This window comes from Pleurodeles waltl, chromosome 10 (assembly GCF_031143425.1).
Source record: "Pleurodeles waltl isolate 20211129_DDA chromosome 10, aPleWal1.hap1.20221129, whole genome shotgun sequence".
In the NCBI taxonomy this organism is placed as follows: Eukaryota; Metazoa; Chordata; class Amphibia; order Caudata; family Salamandridae; genus Pleurodeles; species Pleurodeles waltl.
In genome coordinates, this window is record NC_090449.1 from 700,762,448 (window position 1) to 700,787,345 (window position 24,898).

Consider the following 24,898-nt stretch of genomic DNA (forward strand, 5'->3'; position numbering starts at 1 on the left):
CCCAAGGTTTTGCAGGCAGTTCAGCTTCTCTTGCCATGTCAAGGAGTCAGCAGGGCAATCCTTCTTTGGTTCTTTCTCCAGTTCTGGGGTCATCTGAGGTTCAGGGTGCCAGGGATGCCATATGTATCCCTGGAAAGTGCCCTGGAGGGATGATGTGGTCACTAGCCAGTGGTCCAAAAGAACTCCTCCTGCTCGTTGATAGCTTCCAGCTATGTGTGGCATCTAGCACAATGACAGGAAATCCAGTTTGGGCACTGGCCTTTCCTCTCTGTTTGGGCTGTCAGCATGTCTACCTGAGATAAGGGGCCCCCTTCAGGAATGTGATCACCATATGCCCACCAAAGGCAGCTCCTCCTTTGAAGTTCACTTTTTGGCCAGCACCCTAGTGGCTTCCTGCAAGGGGGAGATACCGCCTCCCTTTGTAGCAGACACCACTGTTCCTTAGCCTGGGAGTTGTTCACACTACTCCCATGGATGGCAGAAGGCTGTCTGGTGGCCAGTGACCATTTGAGGCCACTGAACAAACTGGGCCACAGAGTAACGCCTTTCAAAAAGTTGCTTTTCTATAAAAGTGACTTTAAATTCAACTTGGGCATCAAGTCATGTTTAATGCCATGATTAATTTGATATCTTTAAGTACCCATTTTAGTAATTCCATTTAGAAGCTAGCCGGCCTGAGTGGTCAGCCCATAACTCTGTGTTAACCAGTGGGGCTACTAACATTTCCACAGCAAAAACAACATTTTGGAAGTTTTGCTGTTAAGGCATATAAAAAGTATATGTCCTACTTAAAAAATGCACAGCTCTCTACCTCAGGGTTCCATCGGCCTTCATTAGGGGAGACGTATATACATTGTTAAGGGAGTGGGGACTTTGCCATCTGTTTAAATGGCAAAGTCGAATTAGCAGTTTAATACCACTCTTCCAGGCTGCAGTGGCAGGCTGGTAGCCCTTCTGGAGAACATTCTGTCTTACATGCCCAGGGTACCTTGGGTACCATATGCTAGAGACATATACATAAGTTAGCTGATGACAAATGAAGATAGCCATTTCAACATACACTTTGTAAGGGGTTAGAGCACTGGCACTGCGGTCAGGTTAGCAGGCCTGACTGCACTACCAGAGTTGAAAAACCAGCAACATCAGTCCAAAACTTTGGGAGTGATTACGCAAAAATAGGTATTTTCTTACACCAAATATTAAAGATATTTTATGCGAGTCTTTCATTTGGTTGCCACTATGAGTTTATTTGCCTATTCATTAACTACATCTGAGCTGGAGTGGTGCAATATAACTAACCTGGAGATTAAGACAATCAAATACATTTTCTTCTTGAATGATCATAGGAATTCCATTGGGTAATTTTCTCCAAGGAGTAGTAAAGTATCCAAGAGCCTGTCCACAGCTTTTAATTTAAACAAATATTGGCAAAGCTAGTAGGCCTGGCCTTGACATGCTTGTGTAATTGCTCTTTTTTTCTTTTTTATTGCAAACAACAAAAGAAGTCTGTCGATTAAATATAGCCACCATATAATTGCAAAAAAATGCTGAAATTAAAACAATATTCATTGATGTCGCTCTTTTACTAATTATTGGGACAGAAAAGTCCTTTGCATCAGGATAGAAGTGGACCCCTTCCCTGAGTGGCCAAACTAATCTGAATGGTTAATGCTGCTTTTTGTTGTTTTGAGTAAAAACAGGTCATGTGTGTATGCCATGATGTAGGCCTGTCTCACGGACGGCAGTCTTTTTGGACCAGAAAGAGCTCCCAAATTGATTCCCTCATATTGATGAAAGGCTACTACTACTTTTACCAAGAGTTAAACCGCATGCACCCGATGGTAGCAAAATACTGTGTAGTGATCAGTAAGAGCGAGCAAGTCCTTTTTACCTGTGTGACTGTGTGAGTCCTACAGACCCACTCATTTAAAGTTCTACTGATGTGTGCTTAACTAACTCTGGGCCATATCAGTTTTGTGTGTAGTGCTGCTCAGTGGTTATACAGTTGATGGGGGTATGTATGGCTGTGAATGGTACAATACAGGGATAATGCAATGCTGTGTGTGTATATTGTATACATGTCCTATGTGTACATGTGCCTGTGAATGATATAATACATAGAGGGAGTACTGCTGTGCAGCGCATGTATGCTATGTGCATATGCTGGGTTGTGTGTCTGTGAATGGTATAATACATTGAAACCTCTTTGTTCCATTTTGGGAGACCCAGGGCTGAATGGAGAAACATGGGGAGAGGGATTAGGGGAACCTACCCACACAGATTTGAGTTATGATGCATTCCTGTAAGCTGCGGCGGGGGCACACTCGAGGAAATGGGAGCCAGACATTTATGTAAACTTCAAAGGGTGCTCTTTGGTTAAGAGAGAGCACTGGGAGAGGGCCGAAGCAAATCTAATGCAGGAGATGTGGCTGATGAGAGAATCATAAAGAGTAGGACTGAGGCCATGGTGTAACCTTTTGATACACACATCACTGTGGCTGACATCCAGGTGTCAACCATTAGTAATTCCCTTGACCTGGGTTGCGGGATTATCAGATTTGGAGTTGCTCCTTCTGTGACAGACTGCTTTGGAAGGGAAAGGAGAGCAGAGGAGAGGGAACTTCTAAAGGAAACAGACCCCCAACTTGAAAGTCTCAGACTCTTAATCAAATTTGGTGTCTGGAAATGGACTGTAAGAAGGGGATCTTGAGACACCAAAAATTATCAGCTGTCAAGCAGGCTGTCAGACTGTGAGGGGAGGAGAAGCTCTGCAAGATTCTGCCTGTGACCAGGACAGGGGTCCAAGGCCTGCTAATCTCCCAGCTGGATGAGGGGACATTTCTCAGGTAATCCAAGACCACCTTACTTTGAAGCCTAGAGCACCAAAACCTGTCTGCTTGCCAAGACCAGTGTGTGCCCTATGAGGGAGAGGAGAGCGCTGGAGGGAGAGCAGTTGAGTGGAGGGATCCTGGCAAGGGGATCCTCATAGATGTGAGGAGAGGGCTGCTGCACTGATCAAGTCATTGCCTGTGTGCATTGAAAAGGCAGCAAATCCTGTATGCCAGAACAAGTCATCTTCCTTGTTCAGTATCAAGTCGGCGACCCCATATGCCAGGTGGGGCCATCATGAAGATTGTTTCAATGACAACTAAGCCATAGCCCATGTGCAGTATGAAGTTGGCAATCCCATATGCCAGGAGAGTGCTACAATGAAGATTGCTGCTATGCCAATTGTGCATGTGAAGTATCATACTGGCACCCTGTGGCAAGGTGGGGCCACCATGAAGATTGCTGCATACAGATCATGCCATAGCCCATGTGCAAGATCAAGTCAGCAGCCCTGTATGCAAGGTGGGATGCCATGAATATTGCCTCCACAGCAATCAAATCATAATTTGTGTGCGCTCTCAAGACAACGAGCCTGTATGCCAGGTGGGGCCACAGTGAAGTTGCTGCTGTGCTGATTGGGTCATAGCCCATGCAGAGAAAAGGAATGGTATCCCCATATGCCAGAGGGGCCACGTATACCAAGCACTGTGGGACCACTGCCTGGTTTTAAATAGGTTTTTTTAAAACATTCTCAAAGTGGAAGGGGTCCCAAGGGGTCCCCTTCCCATTTGCGAATGAGTTACCACCAACTTTGAGTTGGTGGTAATGTGTGATTGTTTTGCTATCGGTAACATTATCGAATCACATTTTGGTATTAATACATACCAAAATGCATTTTTCCACGCGCAAACAGCATGACTCTGTGAGGAGGTCAGTTTGTAACCTGAAAAATGCTTGCTACATCTGTCCTATCATATTTTACTTTGTGGTCATTCATAAATGCTTCATTTTCCTTGAACGCAAGTATTTGACATTTATTGCTGTTACTGCACATATTTTGAGCTGTTAGCCTGTGTTCACCCCTTTTGTATTTACCTACCCCACCACCCCTGAGAAGTCTTGGGCTGCTCGACATGCACTACCACTGAGAGTCAAGTGCTGAAGGGGTACTTAGCCCTGTTGCTCAAAACGCATAGTATGTCAGGCCCTAAGGGTATCAGCAGTAAAAGGCCTCAACCCCAACAGTTGGGTCCTTCCTCAAATTTCAGGAAGCTACAATGTCACTGGAACACTTTATACCAGTAGTTTTAGAAAGAATTTTCAAAGTCAGTATGTTTCATGTTTGGGGCGTACTGACTTTGCCAAAGCTTTTTAGCAGTGCTGCACAACATTCACGATGCAGTGGCATGGTAAAGTTTTAAAAACAAAAAAATACTTTTATGTGGCCACCCATGTCATTTTGAGGCCCACCTACCACATTTGCATGCACCTACGAAATAATGTGGGAGCTTTTCTTTTTAGTTGCTGATCCAAGCTGGATGGGAATGAAAATGAAAAGAATATGTGCAAAGGCGTGTTTTGTTTTATTAAAAGCGGGTGAAGAGAGCGGAATCAAAGGGAGGAATGGAAGCAACACAGGATGCAGATGCAATACATGGGAGTGTGGGGGCATAGCAGCAACATGTGGAGGGTGTGGGTACACTGAAGGAACATGGGATATGAAAGAATCACAGGGAAGTCGGGGAAACAACACTGAGATTGGATAAAGTGACAAGAAGGTTGGAGTTTGAGAAAACAGCAATGGGGAGAAAGAGTGAGAGTGTGAGTGGGGATAGCAACTCGCAGGTATGAGGAAGTAATTGGGAGAAGCATACAGTTGATAGATAGCAGCACAGAGTTCAGGAGGAGTGACGAGAATATTAGGGACATAGTTCCAAAACACATTCACTCTCATTGAGTTCTTAACACAAAAGAAGAAAAAATAGTGTTTGAAAAGAAAAGGTGACAGCAGAGATGCTAGCCAGTCAAGGAGATGGTAAAGAGGTAATGCTGCATGGGAGGGACAAACACACGATTGGCAAGTTAAGAACCAAATAGGATGTAGGCAGTTGAGAGTAATCAGAAAGACAAGCAATTGGAAACAGTGGGCAGGCTCCAAGCCCCTATATTTTGTTGGTAAGCCAGAATATGTTTCACAAGAGACAGTGCTGCCTAGTAGGCTGAACCTAAAACGGAGAAAGGAAATAAACCACCATCTAACTTAGTACCTGATTTGTAGGTAAAATAAAGATCCATTTTTGAAAGATAGTATAAAAATAGAATGAAAAGCACATTTTGACAGAGCTTTGTAATTAAAAATAGCTATTTTTTAAGCGGATGGGAACAATGTGCACATGCTTTGTGCAGTTACTCAAACTGAATCAAGCCCATTGGTCAAGTGGGCTAACCCATTACCCCATGCTGTGATGGGTCGAACAATTGCTTGCTGACCAAAAACCACTCTTTGTTTGTATATCATGTTTTATTTTTTGGAAAATAATTGTTTGGGGAGGCACCTAAACTTGTCTTAAAGGCTAGGCCTTAATATATGGGATGGGCTCTTCATTATTATTACATTATATCCTCCTTTCAGGACAATAAATGTAGGCTTTTACATACCTTCTTAAAAGCATTAATAGTTTTGGCAGGTAAGGGGCAGAGGGTAAACAGAGATACAAGAATTCTCTAGAATATCACAAGTTTGATTAAGTGAGGAAATTCTACTTGAGACTCAGGGCCAGACTGGGAAGCAAAAGGTTATGTTATTTTGACTTATATTGTACACTAATCACCCAAGAGGATTTGCAGGTGCTTGAAATCAGCTGTGGCAAACTGTCCGAATCAAATATGTACAGTGGGAGGCTGGGACTAGAATGAGGTTTGATCATGGCAATCCATCTAACACAGAAAGCAGCTCCAAATCCTACCGTCCACGAGGAAAATGCCAGAGGAACTGATAACGCGTCCCGTCTTAGATAATTTATTTGTCTGGGACTCGTTTCAGGCCAATGAATCTTTTGACCCTGATTGAAGACAACTTAGGACGAGACAACTATTCAGCATATAAATCACCAGGTCAATAATTTTCTCCTTAACCAATATGTCAAAGTAAACCAATCTAGATAAATGCATTAATAAAGTTTGATCACACCATGTCCCTTCAACCATGAATAACCACACAAGAATTAGTAAGATTTACGTTATTTTATTCCCTATTGATTACACTCTACTAGCAAGTTTATTAGTCTCAAAACCAGAAAACACATCAGCAATGTCACAATATGGCAACTCGAATAAGATTTCATAAAAGCAAAGATCATGAACATTAGAACAAAGCATGACGTCAACATGGATTAATTTTAGCAGAGTATCATTAGCGCATTATTCAACAAAACATTGATTCAGTCATTTGTCTATTTGCGTCCGTTTAATGAACTCCTTAACTAACCTCGAATTGGCATTAGCATGTTCAGCTTCATGCAAAACAATTTATCAACACAAATTTAGAAAACATCTAACTATGGTCTCTATCAAAAGGTAGCAGTTGGTACCTAGAATGGAAAGGCAAACAGACAATTACAATCTCATCATCATATAGTTACCCTCCGTGATGGGTCAGCATACAGAGTCAGTCTTCGTCCTCAGGACATCAGTTGATTTGCCATCGGCCAGGAAACACAGGAAAGTTCAGCAAGACAGGCAATACGGGACACTTCCCTCTTAGGGAGGAAAAGTATGAATCGAGCAGGAAAAAGATAAGGATGGTTCGAAGAATCAAACAGCAAAGTCTTTAAGACAGAGTGACGAAGTGTCTAGGTAATAACAAAGGCACGTAATGGCTGATTTCTCCTCGTGTCACAGGATTATATCAAATTTGTTGTACAGTCCCCTAATTTCCAATTGGGTAAAATCTGGTGCACCATTATCTCCATCCAATGATCAGGTAATCACCTCATTAGAATTGTCACTTTAGAACACTTCTCACATAGTTTATTGGCTCCTGTAATTGACGTCTCCAATGGGTAGAATGTCAGGTACAAATTTTTGTCTCAGGCTCAGTCAGTGGTTCCATTGTCTTTACCCGTTCAGGCGACCTTGTACCTGTTGCAAGTTTACACTGTTGCATTCGGCAAGAATGTCTCCTTGAGCAAGTCGAGTCTCATGAGAAAGAATTTACTACGGTTACACACATCTTCTAGCTTCTGGAAAAGTACGGCTACATGTCCTTCAGCAAGTCAGCACATCGCACGTTAGAGAAACACATTTAATATGAGACTGGCAGCTAGGCCCCGGCATGCTAACTAAGGCCTAGTTATTATTATTATTATTTTTTGCAACATCTTAACATATAACTCTTAATGCTAACATAAAATCATATATTAGTACATTAATAATTCATTGTTAATCAATTTCATTTACCATCGTATTTATTGGTGGCCACTCCCTGTGGGCACATTTCAAACACGTGTTTAGTAAAACACAGCAATACAATTTTTATGCGGCATCCTTAGGCATTAATTTGCAAACATTTCATGTTAATTTTGATTATAATAACTACACTCCAATATAACCAATGACCAATCCTGCCCTGATGAGCTCAAAATGAATCTCCAATGTGGGATTTAGTAATGAATCTCAGCAGCAGGTGCTCCTTACAGGCCAATTTCAGGAGAATTCATGTGTGCAGACATAAAGAGACACGTCCCTAAATGGTGGCTGAGTAGTCTCTGTTTGTTATTTAGATTTCTGGTGGCAGTATAAACCACCAGAAAGATTCTCTAGAATGAAAATGCAAATGTTTCCTTCTGCTGCCTTGGATTATATGCAAAGCCAGGCAAGGGTCACATTCCATTTTCAAGGTAAGGTCGTTTTTATTGTTTTTGAAATGAAACATTCTGGCTTTTGAATATAGTGCCAACGTTTTTAGATGGTTTCTACTGTCCGAACTCCCAAATGAACAGTCTAATTTAAGGGCTCATATTCCACTCTACATAATGTCAAGTATGTAATAATATATTTAAATGTTTGAACATTGAAGTAAAAAAAGTAGACATCTCTGGCAGGTTAAACCCTATGTAAAGCCCACACATATCACATAATGCAATGTACAGACACTGTTATACCTTTCACAAGATCATTGCTCTACCTTGTAGAAATGCAAATAATGTATTTCCTTTTAAACCCTACTCAAGTATTCCTGCAAGCTTGTGACTCACTAAATGAATGGTGTTACTTTACCTAACTCAATGGAACACATTTTATCAACTTGCAAAGAATAAGAGGCTGAATTCAACAGCAGGGACTTTGAACCAGAGATCTGTTAGTTACATATAGAATTATATTAGGTTAACAGTGAGTTACGGGATGATTTTCACAGAGGGGTTCAGAGTGACATCAAATAGACAACAGGAAAGGTGAAAAATGTACTTGTAATTCACTTTTGACTCATCTATAATTGTATGTGATGTATTGCTCCCAAAACCATCTACCCCTGCTTTCAACTGCTACTCAGTGACAGAGAAGTAATGGGGAAGCCATGCATAACATAGCCTTTTTTATATATCCCTGACCCAAAGGTTAAAAAAACAAACTTACCTGCTATCTTTGACCAAACGCTTACCAACTTTCCTGCCTTCCTTTCCCCTCATGCAGATGTGCTTTCTGCTTTTAGTCAAAGCAGACGCGCAGAGCTGTACTGACCTTCTCGGAAGAAGGCCTGTCAACCTGGCCTGGAAGCTCCTTTGTGACACTGCAACAGTGGGTAACTAGTTTTGTTATCAACTGTTGCTATATCTTAGCAGTGGGTTATGAGATTCAGAAGCTGGAACAAATTATAGGTGCTGTCCATGAGAGCCCTACATTATATATATATACTTAGAGATGGGTAGCCATTAATAATGGGTTTGATTTGACATCAAATTGTCAATAAAGGGAAATCTAGGTTCACTGGTATATCATTTGCAACCCAAGGAGGACACCTCTACATTATTTTATTATGTGTGTGGCCCTCAAGAGTGTAGGAGTAGAAGAGTCACAGAAGAGCAGTGTACAACATGGTCTCACTTACTTCAGCTCCCCTTAAAGTACCTAACTATGTGTCATCCACCCCTGCTACATTTAGGGAATTTCCCCCCTACACAATAAGAAAAAATACTTTGCCTGAGGACACACTCCCCATCAACCCTTTGTAATGCCTTTCCTTGCTCTTCGCCAATCCAAGCAAAATATTGGTTGTCCTGACACTGTTTCCTCCATCCTTAGCAATACACTTTCCTCACCCTTTTGTCCAATTCAAAATAATACCTGGTTTGCTGCCTCAGTCCTACAGTACTCTTTGTGCACTCTCTACTCCCTGCCACACTCTTCACTATCATATTGATAGCAGAAAGTAAGGACTATGCTGATGACAGCTCTATGAAAGCCACTCCTCCCTTCAGTCTGCTTTTCCCTTTCAGCAGAAAAATTCAGAGAACTGGGGCTGACATGGGAGATGCCTATTTGTGGTGCAGGAGTTCCTCCTATATCCTCTCACCTCCTTCAGTTCTCTAGTGTCTTGAAGGAGTCAACAGATCATTATCAGTAAAAGCACAGGCTTCTGACATGGTGCTTCACATTAAACTTTATCACTGATCAGATGTTGGAGCAGTGCATAATGGTGTTTTTCAAAACCTGTGCTCTAGATAATTTACATAATAAATAGTTGTTAGACCTGCCAGCCTTAGGGTGGTTTTCCCCTCAAATCAAATTTTTACCTGCCTCCTCCGCCTGATTCCATATTTGCTGGTATTAGGACTCTGTGAACTTTACCACTGATTTGCTGGTATTAGGACTCTGTGAACTTTACCACTGCTACCCTGTGCTAAAGTGCTTGTGTCCTCTCCTCTAAACATAGGTGTACCCCTAATTAGAATATTTAATTTATTTCTAAGTCCCTAGTAAAGTGCACTACATGTGCCTGGGGCCTGTAAATTAAATGCAACTAGTGGGCCTGCAGCACTGGTTGTGTCACCCTCTAACCATGGCTCAGGCTTGCCATTGAAGAGCCTGCATCTGTAGTTTTACAGTGCAATGTTGACCTGACAAATTAACCCTTTTGCCAGGCACCAACCTTCCTTTTTAGTACATATGTCACCCCTAGGGTAGGCCCTGAACAGCCCAGAGGGCAGGGTGTAACATATTTAAAAAGCAGTACATGTACTTTTAATATTTATATGTACTGGTAGTGAAAAACTTTTACATTCGTTTTTCACTACTTAAAGGCCTATCTCTCCAATGGGTAACATTGGAGTTGCCTTATTACACTTTATAAATGTAATTTCAAAATGGGAAAAGATAATTCTTTCACGTCTGGTGTCTCTGGAATTATAATTTAAAATCCAAACTTATAGTGAAGACAGATTGTAAATTGCATTTCTGAAAATGCCACTTTTAGAAAGTTGACATTTTCTTTCTTTAGCCATTTGGTGCCTGCTGTCTGTCTCTGATCACCTGTCTGGGATGGATCACAGCTGGGCTTTGTGTATTTCTCCTAGACAGCCACGCACAATAGGAACATAGACGTGACTTGATGGGTCATCCTGGCAGGATGGAAGGGAGAAGCTGGACCCAGCCTCACTTATACCTGGATAGGCTGTGTCCTGTCCCCACACAAAGGGCTGTATACCCCGCTGTAGTGGGTCTGGAGCCAGGGCAGGAAGGGCAGGGCTTCTGTGCACTTCAAACTCCTGTCTTGAAGACTCTTCCACTTCAAAGGAAACAATAGGTCTATGTACTGGACCTCAGACACCACTACTTCAGTACACTTCTGGACCTGTAGATACTCTGCCAGGAAGAAGGACTGCCACTCTGCTGGACTGCTCTTTGTTCAACTCCTGCTTTTCTGTGCTGACCTGCTGCCTGCTGTCCTCTGTCTGGGTAAGAAGGACTGGACCTGCATCACCTTACCCCAGAACCCAGAGTGACTCCAAGGGCTAGTTACCTGGCTTCCTGCTCTAAAGACTCAAGGGGCATAAAAGACTTTCAACCACCCTGCGTCTGCACCTGGACTCTGCTAGCTGTGAGTCTACCTGCCAAGTAGTGCCACCTCAGTCCTGGACCCTTGGAAGTGGGCCTAAGGTGCTTGCCACCGGAACCGATGCATTCTCTCTGTTCAGTGATGCATTCCTGAGTAAAACCGATGCATCTACTTGGACGAGCAGTGCATTCTCGAGCAGATCTGATGCATCACTACTGCTGCATGGATTGAACCCATCGCAGAAGACTCACATTGCTACTGCATTCCACATCTGGGTTAGACACATCACCTTCGAAACCACCATTGCATGATGCACAAGCTCCTCATGTCTCCCATCAGTGGCACTCGGCAACAATGACAAAACTCTACATTGCAGCTTCACCACTCATTGGAACCGACTTATAGCCTCAACTGCGCAATGCATCTTTGTCATTGGCCTTCCCATTGCAAGGCCTGTCGACAGGCCCTAACACCGATGTCTCGCTGCATCTCAGAACTGACGCAACACTTTCGCTGTTAAACGTATCTTCGATGTGGATCCACGCAACACTCTGCAACTAGGACTTAAGGTACTTTGTTCAGTGGACCTAACTTTGTCCCTGTAGCCAGCCTGGGGTCTATTGTGGTCAGCTTGAAATTGTGACTTTGTCCCAGTTCAGCATGACCAGATATACCCAATAGCACTTTGTGCTTTTTGATGCTATTTTTATTTGAAACTTTGAAGTTTAATATCTCCAGTTCTAGTTATTGAATTTTTGTCATTTTGGTCTTGTTTTGTGTATTAAATGTTGAACTACTTTTCTAACATTGTGTGGAATCTTTTTGTGTGGCATTTTCACTGTTTTACTGTAGAACGGTTGAACTAATACTTTACACACTGCTTCTAAGTTAAGCCTAACTGTTCTGTGCCAATCTACCAGAGGGCAAGCACAGGTTAATTTAGGGTTTTCATGAACCTTACTCTGACTAGAGTTGTGGTTGCTGCTCGACCAGGGCTCACATCCCAGTCAACCAGTAACCCAATTTCTAGCAATAGGGATATGCAAAGTTTTTATTATTTGGCCAATGTATCACAACAACAGTTGCAACCTACCTTGTGTTTGTTGAGTTACCTGCTTTTCCTACATCTACATGCCAGTTGGATTTGGCCACTCGTTAGTATTTTGATGGTCAGTACATATACTGTTTAGCTTTTTCTAATGAGTAATGTGTAAGGTTTGTGGCAGAGAATCCTTTCTGCCAAATTATAAATAAATTACAGTCTCAATTTCCATACATCTAGTTACAAACCTATTTCTTTAACATAAGATTAACTAAGGGGTTATGGCACACACTGTAATTTTAATCAGTTGTACACAAACTAAAACATGAGCAGTGTGTACCAGCAGACGTATGAACTGAGACCTCCTTGGTTTAGTTCTACTTATGCCTTGTGGCACCTCCCCTGCCCCCACGTGCTCCCCTAATTTTGCCCGTGACGATCTATGCTTATGCTTCCAAGTGCCAGAAGTCCCGCCGCCCACCATCCATCTACATCTTTGCCTTTGTGCCCAAGATGATGATGCCCACGGCACTGATCCTGTGCCAGACTGGCTAAATTCCACATTGCCCTCATCTGCCTACCTGTCTATGTCTTCCTGCCACTCCACTGTCTTTCTGCTTTGTTCACTCCATATAACGCATTCCACCTCCTTATAATCTCATCTCCTCCAATTTTATTCCTTTTAGTCTTCTCATTTCCTCTAAGGTGGTTTCTGATATGACATTCAATCAAATTGAGGCATATTGAAGTAAATTGATTTGCGTAGCTTCACACAATATGTCCAGATAGAAAGCCAGGATATGAATGCAAGTTTCCAGGTTACACACTGTAAAACTCAGGCCCCGGATGAATTACGTCTTCTGTCCCCCTTCACATGTCAATTTAGTGTGGTGCAAAATATACATAAAATATTATGAAGCTTTTCTTGAAGAAAGAACACGTTTAAGCCCAAGGCAAAGCAGGAGATATTTTTATGTTAATACCAAGGCCTTCATTTACTAAACAAACAATGAAGAGGGAGAAGGTTAGCACCTCATTAATGGCAATTACATCGATTAGCAAACCAAAGAGGTATATCATCATGTATTAATGATTTCTGAAATTCACACCAAAGAGGGCTCTGACTTCCTCCATCTGTATTGTTTCCAGTTACAGGTATTTAGTTTGCTTAAGCACACAGCAGAAAAGCACCTTTTTAGGTCTTCACCAATAACGTGTATGCTGTCTGTTGCGAGACATATGTTGAGTTAGCCTTTGCACGACGTGTAATCAGTTATTTTTGTCCAAGGCTAAGAATACTGTACACAATATGCTAGTTTGTGTTACCTATGCAGGAGACAGCTTCTAACATCTAAACACAGCATTGCATCAGAACTGGGCTTCCAACACAGTATGCTTTATTATATAAATGATGCACTGACCCGAAAGGTGCAGAGGGCATTCCAGCCACAACCCTCCTGGGATGAATGCTGGTTGACATACTGTTCTGCTGGTGCTAATTCACCAGCTCCCAAGAGGATTGCCACTTGCACTGCCGGCCAACTCCTCACAATATCTTCAGGTAATCCCTTTGATCGGGCCAGGGAGAAGGGTACACCTGCTATGCTCTTGAGTATAGTCTTAGGGTTAGGTTGGAACTTCTAGAACCTCTAACATGTTTAGGATCACATACACCATGGTTGAATTGTTTATTTTCTTTACCATCTTTATAATGCTGATTACTTTGCTCTGTATCATCTGCCTAACAATCACAGCTCATTTGCTTTATGCAAGATTGTGATTGTTTCAAGAAATGTATTGAAAAATTCTCTCACATCTATTTTTGTCTCACCTGGCCATGCATTAGTAATACCCTGAAAGTTTAAGATCTGTTTACACAACTTCCCTGGGGAGTGAGAGTGTCATGTTCAGGTTGCCACAATCACCTTTCACCCCTGTTGGTTTGGAGGTGAAGTTGAGGAGCTGTGAGCTCAATCAATCAATCAATCATTAAATTTATAGAGCGCGCTATGTACCCGTTAGGGTTTCGAGGCGCTAGGGGGGTTTGAGGGGGTAGAGGTAGCTGCTATCGGTTGAAGAGCCATGTCTTGAGGAGTCTCCTGAAGGTGAGGAGGTCCTGGGTCTGGCGAAGGGAGGTCGGGAGTGAGCTCCAGGTCTTGGCGGCGAGGTAGGAGAAGGATCTGCAGCTGGAGGTCTTGCGCTGGATTCGGGGAACGATGGCGAGGGATATATTGGCAGAGCGGAGTTGGCGGGAGGGAACGTAGAAGTCGAGTCTGTTGTTCAGGTAGGTGGGTCCGGCGTCGTGTAGTGCCTTGTGCGCGTGGGTGAGGAGTTTAAAGGTGATCCTCTTGTCCACGGGGAGCCAGTGGAGTTCCTTCAGGTGGTGGGAGATGTGGCATCGGCGGGGTATGTCGAGGATCAGGCGGGCGGATGCGTTCTGGATGCGTTGGAGTCGTTGGATGTCCTTTGTTGGGATGCCTGTGCAGAGTGCGTTGCCGTAGTCAAGTCTGCTACTGATGAGGGCTTGGGTCACCGTCTTTCTGGTTTCCGTTGGGATCCACTTGAAGATTCTGCGGAGCATGCGGGTGTTAAAACAGGAGGAGGAGACTACGTTGACCTGTTTGGACATGGTGAGAGCGGAATCAAGGATAAAGCCGAGGTTGCGTGCGTGGTTGGCTGGAGTGGGTGGGGGGCCCAGAGCAGAGGGCCACCAAGAGTCGTCCCAGGCCGAGGGGGACCGACCGAGGATGAGGACTTCCGTCTTGTCGGAGTTTAGTTTCAGGCGGCTGTTTCTCATCCATTCGGCGATGGATTTCAGTCCCTCGTGGAGGTTGGCTTTGGCGGTGTGTGGATCTTTAGTGAGGGAGAGGACGAGCTGGGTGTCGTCGGCGTAAGAGAGGATGCTGAGGCTGTGTTGGCGGGCCAGGTGTGCGAGGGGTGCCATGTATACGTTGAACAGCGTTGGGCTTAGTGAGGAGCCTTGGGGGACACCGCAGATGAGGTTGGTGGCTTCGGAGCGGAAGGGTGAGAGTCGGACTCTCTGGGTTCTACCGGAGAGAAAAGAGGAGATCCAGTTGAGGGCTTTGTCTTGAATTCCGGCTTCATGGAGGCGATTTAGTAGGGTGCGGTGGCAGACCGTATCGAAGGCGGCGGATAGGTCTAGGAGGATCAGGGCTGAAGTTTCGCCGTTGTCCATTTGTTGTCTGATGTCGTCTGTGGCGGCGAGGAGCGCAGTCTCTGTGCTGTGGTTGCGTCTGAAACCGGATTGGGAGGGGTCTAGGATGGAGTTGTCTTCGAGGTAGTGGGAGAGCTGTGCGTTGACGATCTTCTTGATGACCTTCGCTGGGAAGGGGAGGAGGGAGATTGGTCGGAAGTTTTGGAGGTCTTTGAGGTCAGCCTTGGGTTTCTTGAGGAGGGGTTGGATATCGGCGTGCTTCCAGTTGTCTGGGAAGGTAGCGGTGTTAAAGGAAAGGTTGATGATCTTGCGGAGTTGGGGGGCGATGGTGGCGTCGGCTTTGTTGAAGATGTGATGTGGGCAGGGGTCCGAGGGAGATCCTGAGTGGATGGAGTTCATAGTCTTTAGGGTTTCTGCGTCGTCTACGTGGGTCCAGGTGGTGAGGCGGTCAGCGTGGGAGGGGTTGTTGGGGGAGAGGTCTGGCGGAGGTGTGGTGTTGAAGCTGTCGTGGATGGCGGTGATTTTCTGGTAAAAAAAAGTGGAGAGAGCGTCGCAGAGTTTCTGGGATGGTGGGACGTCGTTGGGGTTGGAGAGCTCCTTCACGATGCAGAAGAGTTCCTTGCTGTTGTGTGCGTTGTTATTTAGGCGTTCTGTGAAGTGGGAGCGTTTGGCGAGTTAGATCAGTTGGTGGTGTTTGCGGTTGGCTTCCTTGTGGGTTGCTAGGCTGTCGGGTGTGCGCTCGAGGATCCATTTTTTCTTGAGTTTCTGGCAGTTGCGTTTGGAGGTGATCAGTTCGTCTGTGCACCAGGCTGCTTTTTTCTTTTCTTGGTTGACGGAGGATCTCTTGAGTGGTGCTAGGATGTTGGCGCAGTTGAGGATCCACTGTTGGAGGTTGATGGAGGCGGAGTCCGGGTCGGTGGGGTCGGGTGGTCCTAGCCAGGAATTGGGCCAGTCAGTTTCCCACATTCTGAAGTTCTGTTGTCCTAAAACACAGTCCTATTATAATAGTAAGAATCGTATAACAACTTCTGTGCCCGTGCTGCTTTCAATCCACACTCTTTCTTCTATAAAATGCTTTTTCAGGGTATTATTTCGTTTCTGTTACTGATCCAACTCAGTTTGGTAAATAAACCCTAAAACCGTGCCTCATAATTTTGTAGGTGTACACATGTATAGTGCTCATTTCTCTAAAATGACATGGGTGACTGCGTCAAAGGCTTTTTTTGTTCTTTAGTAGTGCAGCACAGCATTGGGTATGATGTGCAGCATAGTTTAAAACCGTTGTCAAAGACAGTAGGTGACAAATGTGATCCATATTGGCTTTGCCAATCCTTTTTAGATGTTTGCATTAATATGTTGGCTGTGTAGTGGTTTTTGTCTTTTAAAACTTGGCGAGGGAGAGAAAACAGCTGTGACCACGCTTGGCTGTTTTTTTCCTCGCAGATTCGCATGCTTTAGAAGCAGAGCCAAAACCAGGTATTCAGGCTCAAGCCCTGCTTGGTTCACCACCAATAATTTTAACCAAACCAGGACTTTAATCAACATGCTATACTGTATTGCTCATTTTTTTCTTACAATTATTTTCACAATGGATATAAAAATGTAGGCAGTATCTTACTGTATCTAATGACATGGCACGTTTTATATACATTTAATTTTATATACGGTTCAAAGAGTAATGCCTCCCAACCCAGTGTCTGATCTTGTATGTCTAAATAGAAAATATGTAATAAAATCGGTCTAATTATGCTAAGTTTGGGCACCTTTTTTCCGGCAGAGGACGGGTTAGCGCATGTGGAAGCCTTGGTTTTGAGGTTTCGTTTTGAAAAGAGAGTAATTTCATGGTGTCGCAATGTTCTGACTCACGCTCTGCAACACTAACACACCCAGAGGTTAAACACAGAAACAAGTACATATTGTTTTTGTGCTACGCTAATAGTTATTATACAACATGTTCTCACAAACATATGTGGTCGTAATGCCAAATCCAGTGGCGAAACGGAAAATGATGCCACACCGCAGGCCACAGAATGTTGGGAGGGGCCCCGACAATCCCATAGCTCACGGATATTCATAGGCCTTGTTCTCAAGGGGGCCCTGTGAATGGGGGCGGGGTGTCCCATCCATCAAGGGGCTGCGTTAACCCCTCCCCAAAAAATCCCAACTGTGCAATTTGTTTAGCTGACTCCTTGTTCGTGTTGGGTGCACATTGTTTTCTTGGTATGTACACATGATTTTCACTCTGTTGTTTAAAGACCAAAGAGGCAATAGAATACGTGAATGAGAGAGCCCCATTGTCCAGGTTAAGGTAAACAACCAATTCACATGTAAAGCTCGGTGATTAGTGCACAATGACGAACAGATACTCCATTTTATTCTGAGCGGTCCTTGTCTTAGACTTAATGTGCCTTGTAGTGAGACAAGAGATCAGATGTCTGGCTCGCTTTTACCTAGTTACTGACATTTATTTCGGATGTGCTCCATCAAGCTCGTGGCACTTATTAAAATAGAGTCATGACTTGGTAGCTATTACTGCAACTATATCCGATTACAGAAAGATGATCTATTTTAAGTTTTTTCAAACTGGTTTAACCTCCCTATGCCAACCTAGTGCTGTGTTCAGCGAATATTACTTGTTGGAATACATTTGGTGTAATCGCTTATCAAAAAAACTGTTTAAAATACCGAAATAACTTTATTTTACTTGTTGCCTTTTCGACTTAAAATATTGTGTTATTTGCGACAACATGTATTGAATTTTAATATTAAAAATGTGTTACCATGCAAACAGCTAATTACCCCAGTCAGAGTTTTCGGCACAGAATGAAGATTAACATCTAACTCCTGGAATTAACGGCACTTAAATTGAATATTTTCCCATATTCCTGGCCCTTTCCACTCCTTTTCCATAGGCTTTAACATATGCAAATCCGCACCCAGCAAAAATTTGTAATTTTGCAAGGTGGTAATTCCACAGAAAACCTGCAGAATTACCGCTCGCACAACCTGGACTGAAGTCCATAGATGCATTTGTAGGCGAAAAGTTCCTCTGGTGGAGAATTCTCCCTTTTCTAAATGTGGCCATCTCGCTTTTTGACTTGTTATCTATGTAATTGCTTTTAGTAGGCATTTAGGTGTAGGAGCCTCGAACTTGCATTGTTTGTCTATTGAACAGTGTTGGAAAATGGGTTATTGGTAGGGCAGGTAGGTACCTACACCTAGCAACAAGCCACAAACCTCCACAAAAGTACAGTTAGGTCTCAGTAAATTAATCCCAGCTCTACCCTTGGTAGCTTGGCATCGAGCGTCAAGGCTTAACTTAGGAGACAAAGTGTAAAGCATTCAAATATCACAAAACAGTAATTAAATAAAACACAGGAAACAGTTTAAAAATCCAAAACCAATTTATAAAAATAGCTTATATTTTTATCTTTAAAATGACACAAAAACGATTAAAATCGGTTCAGGGGAACCGGAGATATGAATTTTTAAAGTATTATTATTTTCTAGCGCTTAGAAACAAAAAGCGCCAATCGGGTCATCTGGTTGCACCAGGACCGGGACAAAGTCAAACTTTCAGGCCGACCGCGATGGAGCCCTGCTCGGCTACAGGTCGCGGGAAGCCTCGGTTAAAAAGTTACCTTCTGACTTAGTCTTTATTTTGAAGTTTTTCTTCACCGGGACGAACCTGCCAGTTGGATCCGACCTCCTGGAGCCCTTGTCCGGATACGCGAAGTCGGTTTCCTCGGTGGTGATTTCTACCTTCGGACTTAGTCGTTTTTTCGAGATGAAAATCCTTCGACCGGGGTAAACCTGGATCTTGATCCGACGTCCATGGAGCCCTTCTCGGATACGATGGCTGGGAGGTCCCGGTCAACTTTTTACGTTCGGACTTAGTCTCTTTTTTGGATGTTTTTCTTTACCGGGACGAACCACAAAGTCAGGCCGGGTCGCGGTTGAGGCAAGCCGGCTAGAATTTCCGCGTCGGGTCGGTCACTTTATGGAGCTTTTTTTCAAAAATTCTCCAATCTTTTCCAAACTTCTGGGGCTTCACCCAGATGTTCTTTCAAGGTTCTTTTGGGGTCCACAGCTCACCCCAAGGGTCCAGGAGTTCTGTGATGGTCCTTGGGGGTGCGGACTTCAACTCCCAGAGTGCACCTGGCGCAAACTCCTTTTTGGCCACTGGACAGTGGTCAGCTGGTCGCTTTCTTCAGGAGTTGGTGCAGGGGACTCTGGTTTAGCAATTTTTCACCTGTAGCAAACAGGGAGTCCCTCCTTGAACCAGTTGAAGCCAGGCAAAGTCCTTCTTGTGGTGAAGCCCAAGTGTGCAGCTGGTGCAGTCCTTCTGAGTGCAGGGTCCAGGTGCTGGCCAGGGGTCCAGCAGGGCAGTCCTTCTTCTTCTTTAGTTCCTTTCTTGTTGAATTCTGGAGGGGATCTGAGGCGTGGGTGCAGGTCTGCCAGTTTTATCCTTGCTCCTGGGTGAAAAGCAGGGGGGCCCTGGTCCTCCAATCAGGGACAGGGTCGTCCCCCTGTGATGACCACTTCCTGGGAAGTGTGGCAAAAATCCATCCCAGAAGGCAACAGTCTCTAAAAATCCAAAATGGATGAATCTGATTTTTGGAGGAGAGATCTGGCTGAGCCCACCCACTGGTGTGGCTAAAAATCATAAACACACCCCTCTCCTGCCCTCTCCTAATCTAATCAAGGGGGCACCTAGCTGTCTGGGGTTGCAGGATGTGGGGGTGTTGCTGGGTGCTCCAGATGTCCTTCTCTGCCTTTGAAGACCAGTTTGGCAGCCCTCCCCCTTCCTGCCTCACCATCTGCTGAGGGGAGATTCTCTCCCCCAAGCACATTCCTTTGTGTGAAGTCAGGCCACTTCACACCTCATTAAAGTAGCCTGGCAGAAGCTGCTGCAGGCTGGCCAATCAGAGCACAGCAGCAAAAACAATACAGAGCTGAAATTGGCAACTTTTTAGGTAAAGTCTAAACTTTTTACCTGCACTAGTTATATTAAATCCAACAACTGGAAGTGGTGGGATTTATTATAACAATCAATTTGATACCAAATTCTTGGTATGTAACATTTAAGGAGACTTTAAAATTTAAAATAAAGTCTGCCCATTCTAGCCTATGAAGGCCATTTACTTCCATGAGGGAAAAACAAATTTGGCTGTTTTTACCTCACCAGGGCTTATAAATCTATTTTTATAAAGTCCCTGCTTATAGTTACATGGCACCCAGCCCTAGGGGCACATAGGGCACACCTTAGGGGTGACTTATATGTAAAAATAAGGTAGTTTAAGACTTTGGAAGTACCTTTAATTCCAAAGTCGAATTTGCATATAACTTTAATTTAAAAGCAGCCAGCAAGGCAGGCTTGCTTTTAAAATGACACTGGGCACCTCAGCAATGCACCTAGGTGTGCACCACCTATGCTGTGGTCCCTAAACCTACATGCCCTACCATATACTAGGGACTTATAGGTAGGTTAACTTAGCCAATTATAATTAGCCTAATTTGCATATCCATTTTACACAGAGCACAGGCCCTGGGACTGGTTAGCAGTACCCAGGGCACCATCAGAGTCAGGAAAACACCAGCATAAAGTGGAAAATGGGGGCAAAAAGTCAGGGGGCCTCTGCAATCAGCCCCAGTTTCTCACACAACCCCCCCCCAGCCCACACGCCCAGGAGACTCAGCCCAACCCTGGGAGAGTCTTCCTGGCTTGTTAGGCGGGGAAGACAGTGAAGAAAACTGGCTGTCCCTTTGCAGGGCCTACTCTGCCTTATATCCTCCTGTCAGGGTCACTCCCTCTGGGTAGTGAAGCCATCCCAACAGTAAAAGGACCCAACCCAAACTGAAACTTCCCTCTTGGGGGGTCTTCCTCCTCTCTCTCTGCCAACTTGGGTAGTGAGGTGCCCACCTCCCCTACTCCTAACTTTGCTAGGACAAGACCTAGCTTACCCAAAGAGGTCACCCAACACTTGAGCAACCCCACCATGACCAACAGGGTCAGGGGGCCTACTTTGCTATTGGCCTTGGGGTCTGCCTCCCAGGCCAAGTACAGTGCTGCCAGGAAGGCTAGCACCCAGCAGAGGCTACTGACAGCTGTCAGTACCCAGAACCACACCCTAAGCTCTCCACTGACAGGTGGCTGAGCTGCTTTAGGGGCATCTTTGGGGTCCTGGCACCCCTCTTGCTGTCTAGAGTGGGGGGCTACCACCTCCTGTGGCAGACACCCTCCTTCCACTCTCCTTTCTGTCAGTGCAGGGGCAACACCTTGCATCTGGACAGCTGCCTGACTACTCAGGACTTCCTTGGGGTCAGGTGAGGCCTCACCAGTGCCAACTTTGGGCTCCCCCCCTACTGGGGCAGAAGGCCTTTGGCTCCCTGGAACTCTCTTTAAGAGTGGCCTACCTTTCCTTTTCTTCTTTCCTTTTCTTGGGGACCCCTGTCTCCTAACTGTAGGGACTGACTCCCCAGGACTTTGGGTTGGGGGGGCGCCCTGGGCGACCACCCCATCTGTGACCAGACTCACCTCTGGGAGGTCATTGCCCAGGATACAATCTAGGGGAAGGTCAGCACTGACTACCACCCTAATCCAGTCAAGGATACCCTCCCTCTCTAGGGGCACTATGGCTACAGGTTTGGAGGTGACCTCCCCTGTGGCTATCCTGACTTTCTTTGTCTTTCCTGGGACATACATGTCTGGGGTCACTAACCGGTCACTCACTATAGTGTGACTGGCACAGGTGTCTCTCAGGCCAGTGGTAGGGATCCCATTCACTTGAATGTGGTGGAAGTGCCTACTCCCACCCTCAGGGATCACCAGCTTACCGTCTGGTCCTGTCTCCCAGCACAATGCTAGGAGGACTTCATCATCTGAGGAATCCTCCTCTATGGCTACACTGGACAGCCCAGTGCTAACCACCTTCTTTGGACAGGCTGCATCTCCTCTGAAGTGACCTGTCTGCTGACAGTCAAAGCAAGCCCTACTGTCCAAGAGCTTTTTTAACCCTGGGTCTCCCTGTCTCTGCTTGTCAGAGTGGGAGTGGGATTTACTCTCCTCCTTCTTAGGGTTCTGGGGTACAGAGGGAGTCTCTGTGGTGGGCTTACCACCTCCCTCCTTAGGTTTTTGGGGACCTGTCCCCCCCTTCTTGGAGTCTCCCCCCTGGGACTTGACAACCACCCTGGTTCTCAACCACTCATCAGCTGCCTCCCCTAGCTCTCTAGGGTTGGTCTGCTTAGAGTCCACTAGATGCTGGCGTAACCTTTCTTGGATACAATTGGTCAAGATGTGCTCTCTCATGATCAGATTGTATAACCCCTCATAAGTATCTACTTTGTTGCCAATAATCCAGCCCTCTAGTGCCTTTAGTGAAATGTCCACAAAGTCAACCCAAGACTGGGTACTGACCTTCTGGGTGTCCCTGAACTTCATTCTATATTGCTCTGGGGTCAGACCAAACTTCTTGGCTAAGCACCTCTTCATACTAGGGTATGAATCTGCCTCCTCCCCCCTTAAGGTCAGAAGCCTATCCCTCCCTGAGTTGGGGACCAACTCCCACAAAAGGGAACCCCAGTATTGAGGCCTAACCCTTCTCATTTGGAGTGCCCTCTCAAAGGCCCCTAGCCACTTATCTATGTCATCCCCCTCTACATAAGCAGGAACTACCCCCTTGGGTAATCTGGGGCAAACTCCCCCACCCATGGACACCTCAGCTTCTTTATCGCTGCTTCCATCTCTTTTCTCTTTGTATGCCCACTTTTTCTTTTCTAGGGCCAGCTTCTCTGCTTCCAAAGCTATGTATGCTAGCTGGGCCTCCAGCTCTCTTTCTCTGATGGATGGGTTCTCTCCTCCTGAAAGGACCCCCTTCCCACCACTAGCTTTGGGTCTGCCCCTCGTGACTGTATTTACTGAGGACCGTTCTTCCTCATCCTCACTTAGGCTCAGATGCCTTCCCTCCCCTGACTGGTTAGAGCTTGCATCCTCCCTTCTTTCTCCCTCCTCTGGAGCTTCTTCTGACTCTACCTCTTGGGCCTCAGCCCATGCTGTCAGGGATGTGATCAGGATTTGCTTCCTGAGATCAGTGGTTGCAGGCAACCCTCTTTCAACACACAACCCCCTAAGCTGGACTACTGTCAGTGTGGGTAGGCTAGCCAGATCAAGCTCCATGGTTCCCTAGTTTTGTGTCAACAAAAACTTTTTGCAAAAATCGGAAACAAGAATTTAGAAAAATTACAAAAATTCAATAATTGAAATTAATCCAAATTAAAAATTAAAAAATGTTTTTGCACTAGGACAATTTAAAGGATTTTTAATTTGTTTTACCTAAAACTGTAACGTGATATTGAACACAAGTACAGGATCCCGTCGCTGCTTCCAATTATGTTGGAAAATGGGTTATTGGTAGGGCAGGTAGGTACCTACACCTAGCAACAAGCCACAAACCTCCACAAAAGTACAGTTAGGTCTCAGTAAATTAATCCCAGCTCTACCCTTGGTAGCTTGGCATCGAGCGTCAAGGCTTAACTTAGGAGACAAAGTGTAAAGCATTCAAATATCACAAAACAGTAATTAAATAAAACACAGGAAACAGTTTAAAAATCCAAAACCAATTTATAAAAATAGCTTATATTTTTATCTTTAAAATGACACAAAAACGATTAAAATCGGTTCAGGGGAACCGGAGATATGAATTTTTAAAGTATTATTATTTTCTAGCGCTTAGAAACAAAAAGCGCCAATCGGGTCATCTGGTTGCACCAGGACCGGGACAAAGTCAAACTTTCAGGCCGACCGCGATGGAGCCCTGCTCGGCTACAGGTCGCGGGAAGCCTCGGTTAAAAAGTTACCTTCTGACTTACTCTTTATTTTGAAGTTTTTCTTCACCGGGACGAACCTGCCAGTTGGATCCGACCTCCTCGAGCCCTTGTCCGGATACGCGAAGTCGGTTTCCTCGGTGGTGATTTCTACCTTCGGACTTAGTCGTTTTTTCGAGATGAAAATCCTTCGACCGGGGTAAACCTGGATCTTGATCCGACGTCCATGGAGCCCTTCTCGGATACGATGGCTGGGAGGTCCCGGTCAACTTTTTACGTTCGGACTTAGTCTCTTTTTTGGATGTTTTTCTTTACCGGGACGAACCACAAAGTCAGGCTGGGTCGCGGTTGAGGCAAGCCGGCTAGAATTTCCGCGTCGGGTCGGTCACTTTATGGAGCTTTTTTTCAAAAATTCTCCAATCTTTTCCAAACTTCTGGGGCTTCACCCAGATGTTCTTTCAAGGTTCTTTTGGGGTCCACAGCTCACCCCAAGGGTCCAGGAGTTCTGTGATGGTCCTTGGGGGTGCGGACTTCAACTCCCAGAGTGCACCTGGCGCAAACTCCTTTTTGGCCACTGGACAGTGGTCAGCTGGTCGCTTTCTTCAGGAGTTGGTGCAGGGGACTCTGGTTTAGCAATTTTTCACCTGTAGCAAACAGGGAGTCCCTCCTTGAACCAGTTGAAGCCAGGCAAAGTCCTTCTTGTGGTGAAGCCCAAGTGTGCAGCTGGTGCAGTCCTTCTGAGTGCAGGGTCCAGGTGCAGGCCAGGGGTCCAGCAGGGCAGTCCTTCTTCTTCTTTAGTTCCTTTCTTGTTGAATTCTGGAGGGGATCTGAGGCGTGGGTGCAGGTCTGCCAGTTTTATCCTTGCTCCTGGGTGAAAAGCAGGGGGGCCCTGGTCCTCCAATCAGGGACAGGGTCGTCCCCCTGTGATGACCACTTCCTGGGAAGTGTGGCAAAAATCCATCCCAGAAGGCAACAG